Below are 6,005 nucleotides of genomic sequence, written 5' to 3' on the forward strand. Positions count from 1 at the left end.
CGGACCATGTAAACGAACACTCGCAGCAGTTTTAAGTGAGAGGAAAATCCTTCTATCACTTCCAACAAATATGAGGTAGAGACCATTGCAGTCAGTCCGAACGCATTCTTCCTTGTTTCCTTCTGCAAAATCTCTGGTGACGGATCAAACCGGGGGCTCGTTGACCACTTATCTTTCGGCTCCGTTAAAAACGATGGACCTGTGAACCAAATTGATTCTATCATTTCCTTTACGTCTCCACCTCTTGACACAATATCTGCCGGGTTCTGCTTAGTTGGTACATGCCGCCACGTGCTATCCTCTGACCACTCTTGAATCTCAGCAACTCTATTTGATGCGAACGTTGACAACGACGATGGATGGGAACGAATCCAATGAAGACAAACTTCCAAATCTGACCAATATACACTTCGTTCGATCGGTGCTTTGATAAGAGGTTTTATTTTGCGACAGAGGTCCGCGAGAAGGTGAGCGACACATAACTCAAGACGGGGGAGCGTCTTTGTCTTGAGCAGCCTTTACTACCTTCTGCAGATTTGCAACGGATATAGACGCAGGCTCCATAGGCTCTCATCGATGCGTTTGAGAAGGCATGAATTTCAATTGGTCACAACTCATCACAAATGTCGGTATGGAGATATCTTCTAACTGTGACAAGGCAAGCTGAATTTTGTTCCACGCTGATTCCAAATGCAGTGGAATCGACACATCCCAATCTAGCTTATTAAGCCAAAGTTCCTACAACAGGATATTTCCTTTATTAAGGATCGGGCTTAATAAGCCAAGGGGGTCGAAAAGCTTTGACGTCACCGAAAGAATATTCCGCTTAGTCGCCCTTTGACCCATGTCTGAAATATCAATTTCGAATTTAAATACATCACCTTTAGGAACCCAAACGATTCCTAATGTTTTTGTCAGCTCTGAGTCTGAAAGTGTTATTGGCTTAACCGTGCTCTCGGATGCAGTAACTTCAGGCGAGTTTGAAAACCACTTTGTTCGTCCGTAGAGCGTAATGCGGCAACTACGTCAAACTTGAACTCGCGGGAGTAACGGTAGGTCCCGGAGTCGTAGTCAAAGAATGTAACTAATCTGACTAAATTTACCTGAATTATGCAAGGGGCTGTGCTTGCTATGATCAGGCTGGAGTTGATGTGCTTGAAGTCCTGGGTGGTTTTCCTCAAGTACCGGTGGTATGGTGGTTCGGCTGATTCCTTATCGGCCGGTCCTACTGGCGGTCCGTTTCACGGGAGCAACACTCTAAGTAGGTTAGATAGCGCGGGGTCTGCTGGTGGTCCGTTTCGCGGGAGCAACACTCGAGCTAGACTGGTATGCCGCGGGGTCCGTTTCACGGGAGCAACACTTGGAGTAGTTAGGTACCGCGGGGTCTACTGGCGGTCCGTTTCACGGGAGCAACACTCGAAGTAGACTGGTATGCCGCGGATTCTACTTGTGACCCGTTTTACACAGGATCACTAGAAGTAGGTTGATTTTAAGTGCCGTGGTTCAGACACTGAGTAACGAGACGATTGACTCTGATTTCGGAACTGTCTTTATTTCAGAAGAATAACTCTTATATAAGATGCTTAATTATACATCATTAAATCTAAGAAAGGTCAAAGTTCTGGACGTGCTAAACTAAGGTTAATGCCAGGGTCACCCACCTCTGAGTCTGCTGACTCAGATTGTTTGTTCATGTACTGCTTGCGCATTTCGGCTTAGCTGGCTGGTTTTTACTTGCATCGGTCAGTCGGTTATTCTTCCCGCTGATATGCTGCTTCTGCTTTTGGCGCCGTCTATTAGTGCTGGGTTAATAGGTTGGATATAGTTTTATGCTTATTACTAATTGTTTATAGGTGAGAAAATCGGTTAGTGGGTTTGTATATTGCGACATGCTGATGCATATTGATTGGATCAAATTACTAAGTGTGCATATAGGGTAGTAGGTCTTGGCACTAGGTGCCAACATTCTCCCCCCCCATTGAGGTACTCAATAATAGGGGCTGTGCGTTGTTGTTGGACCGTCTTAGTGAACCGATGTGTACCCTTGCGCTAGAAAATATTGTGTATCTTAAAACTAATTACTAAAATCTAAAGATACTACAAAAAAAATTTTGAATTATGTGGGTGAGATCTCTACCAACGATAATTCTATCCGACCTGTTGTCTCCTTCGCCTTGTTGCGCGCCCTCGTAACCATTCTCCTTGGGCATCCCATGAAGTACTACACCTTTTTTCTGGTTGGTCAGTGCGCATACAGGACTCTTGGTCCTCTCTTGACCTTGCTTCTTGCTCCCTTTCGGGGATGCATGTTACCCATGCCAGATTGGAGGTGACTTCTACTCCTTGAATTTCCTTGGTTACTGGCCCTTTCACTCTGTGCTCTTCAGTTGTGAGTTGACAACCTTGGGCTTGTGGATTGGGGTCCGTCTGCGGCTCTCCTTGTTGATCTTGTCGTGGCTCGTTAGCTTCTTGTTGATCCGCAACGAGTGGGGAACTATGTACTCTTCCGGATTTTACTATTTGCTCCTTGCCGATGTATGCACTCAAACTTTGTCGTGGCTCGTTAGCTTCCGGTGTCCAAGCCGTCGTATTACCGACGACTTGTTCTACCTTGCTATTAGGAGCTGATGCCGGTCGCACTGGCCCCATCACAATCCATCCAAGCGCGGTATTTTTTAGTAGTGGTTGTCCTTCTCCCAAATATGTCTGTTGTGGCCTCATAAGCTGGGAGATGATTTCGGCGCCCAACAACAGATCAATATTCTGGGGCTGCGTAAATTCAGGATCGGCTAAGCGCAACTGAGGTGAGATATTTCTTGGCGCTTGAATAGGGTGGGATGGTTGATTGGGCATTATTTCCGGTAGTACAACGACGTTGATTTGATCTTCGAAGTCAGTGGTTAATGATGATAGGGTCACCACAGCCTTTTTTCCTAATCTTGTTGTTGTTCCTCCCAGTGCAGCGATGTTCAGGGTTGATGGCTCCAATTGTAGTCCAAGTGTGTCAGCCATCCTTCTGGTGATTATGTTAATCTGTGATCCAGAATCTAGGAGTGTGCGGCATTGCTGATGGGTTCCGGCTGGGCCATGTACTGCCACTTGGGCGGTTGGTAAAAGAACGGTGGGCTTATCTGTAAGCAGGGCTGTGGCTGAACACACCCATCGTGATGAACTGGATCGAAGTGGAGCCGCCGACGTATTTTTCTGCATTGTTACTTGACTGGTTGCCTGACGCTCAAGGTTTTCTAACATCTGCTTCAGAGATTGTCGATTGGTTGGATCGGTGACGGCTAGTTCTAGAGCTGACAGCGTGTGTGGATCCAATCTTTCCTCAATGATGTGTATCAAGATTGGGTCCCAGTTGTCTGTTGACACTTTGAGTGCGTCGAGAGTGGCGACCGTTCGGAGCACGGTATCATGTAAGCTGCGCAGCTGGTCCGCTGATCCATTTGTTCTGGGGTGTCCGAAAAGCTCTTGAATCGCGGATTTAATCAACAGCCGTTCATTGTGGTATCGATTCTTTAGTCGTTGCCATGCATCCTGGTAACTGGTCTGTCCGCCAATCGACGTTGCGATTAGGTTTTGTGCTTCACCTGTTACATGATTCTCCAAATGACGGTATTTTACTGCATCACTGTAGTCTTGATCGTGGATGCATTCCGTAAAAATTTCGTAGAATCGTAGCCAATGCCGGTAGTCTCCGTCAAACTTTGGAATTTCTACTGGTGGTATTACAAACGGAGGTGCAATCGCGAGTTTTTGTGTTGATGCTGAAGTTGATTTCGATTCTTCGCTCAAAAACGAAAAATATTCTGCTCGTACAACCTGAAATCTGTCATCGGTGTGTCCATCATTTTTTATGGCTGGTTCCAGGTCGATGAGATCATGGTATCCCGTGACGATTTCCTTCCATAGCTCCTTCATGTGTTGTCTGACGTGTGTGGACACTTCCCGTCCTTCGGTGCGGTTGCACAGCAAGTCTTCCATATCGTCTAATCGTCCTTCATGTCTTCGTTTTAATGATGTTAATCGAAGGTCTTCTCCTTCGTTTCCTCGTGATGATTGTGCCTTTGGCTCGAGATTTTCGCCTGTTTTCCGGGGCCTTTGTGACGGGCCTGACACTGATGGGATTCCATCCGAAAATATTGCTTCATATTTTTTCACAAGCTCTTCTAGCGCTTTTGCCTTTGTGAAATACTCATTCTCAGGACTTAGTGCTAGCTCCTTGAGCTTGGCATCATTTTTTTTAAACTGGGTCCATGAGTGAGTGAGCTGTCTGAGTTTCTCTTCGAAGTATCCTCCCTTGAGTTTACGCTCTGCAGAGTCCTTAGTGAAGTTTCTTATTAGCCTTTGGATGACTATGTTGCTTTCAATTTGCTCATCAATGAGCATTTGGATTACGGGGTTTGATTCTGATCCCATTGTTGCAATGTATCTCTCCTCTCTCCCTTTGTTTTTTTTTTTTTTTTTTTTTTTTTTTTTTTGAGTTAAATTGCGTTGAGGTTTGTGTTCAAGTTGTGATCCTAAAGGATCACGTCGGGGTCACCAAATGTTCGTCCGTAGAGCGTAATGCGGCAACTACGTCAAACTTGAACTCGCGGGAGTAACGGTAGGTCCCGGAGTCGTAGTCAAAGAATGTAACTAATCTGACTAAATTTACCTGAATTATGCAAGGGGCTGTGCTTGCTATGATCAGGCTGGAGTTGATGTGCTTGAAGTCCTGGGTGGTTTTCCTCAAGTACCGGTGGTATGGTGGTTCGGCTGATTCCTTATCGGCCGGTCCTACTGGCGGTCCGTTTCACGGGAGCAACACTCTAAGTAGGTTAGATAGCGCGGGGTCTGCTGGTGGTCCATTTCGCGGGACCAACACTCGAGCTAGACTGGTATGCCGCGGGGTCTCCTCGTGGTCCGTTTCACGGGAGCAACACTTGGAGTAGTTAGGTACCGCGGGGTCTACTGGCGGTCCGTTTCACGGGAGCAACACTCGAAGTAGACTGGTATGCCGCGGATTCTACTTGTGACCCGTTTTACACAGGACCACTAGAAGTAGGTTGATTTTAAGTGCCGTGGTTCAGACACTGAGTAACGAGACGATTGACTCTGATTTCGGAACTGTCTTTATTTCAGAAGAATAACTCTTATATAAGATGCTTAATTATACATCATTAAATCTAAGAAAGGTCAAAGTTCTGGACGTGCTAAACTAAGGTTAATGCCAGGGTCACCCACCTCTGAGTCTGCTGACTCAGATTGTTTGTTCATGTACTGCTCGCGCATTTCGGCTTAGCTGGCTGGTTTTTACTTGCATCGGTCAGTCGGTTATTCTTCCCGCTGATATGCTGCTTCTGCTTTTGGCGCCGTCTATTAGTGCTGGGTTAATAGGTTGGATATAGTTTTATGCTTATTACTAATTGTTTATAGGTGAGAAAATCGGTTAGTGGGTTTGTATATTGCGACATGCTGATGCATATTGATTGGATCAAATTACTAAGTGTGCATATAGGGTAGTAGGTCTTGGCACTAGGTGCCAACACACTTGCTCAATTCAAACCCAGCGTTTTGAAGAACCTGAGTTAATTCAGACTTAATTGTCTTTAGCTCCTCCACGCAACCAGCACCCGATAACATGTCGTCAACGTAAAAGTCAGACCCAATAACTTTAGCAGCTCGAGGGAATGTATGTTTCGCGGATTCACTCAAACACCATATGGCCAGGAATGGGGCTGGTGCAGTGCCATAAGTAACGGTGTTGAGCTTGCACAATTTCAAGGACTCAGACGGGTCTTTTCTCCACACTATCAACTGGTATCGTTGATCTGCTTCATTTACCATCACTTGACGATACATCTTTTTTATGTCGGCTACCAGAGCGAATTTGTTTAGCCGAAATCTAAGAAGAGTTGAGTAAAGCTCCTCCTGAATTGTTGGACCCACCATCAACAACTCATTTAAACACTTCTGTGTGGATGTCTTGCAGGACGCATCGAAAACGACTCGAAGTTTGG

Source organism: Drosophila ananassae, chromosome XR (genome assembly GCF_017639315.1).
Source record: "Drosophila ananassae strain 14024-0371.13 chromosome XR, ASM1763931v2, whole genome shotgun sequence".
In the NCBI taxonomy this organism is placed as follows: domain Eukaryota; kingdom Metazoa; phylum Arthropoda; class Insecta; order Diptera; family Drosophilidae; genus Drosophila; species Drosophila ananassae.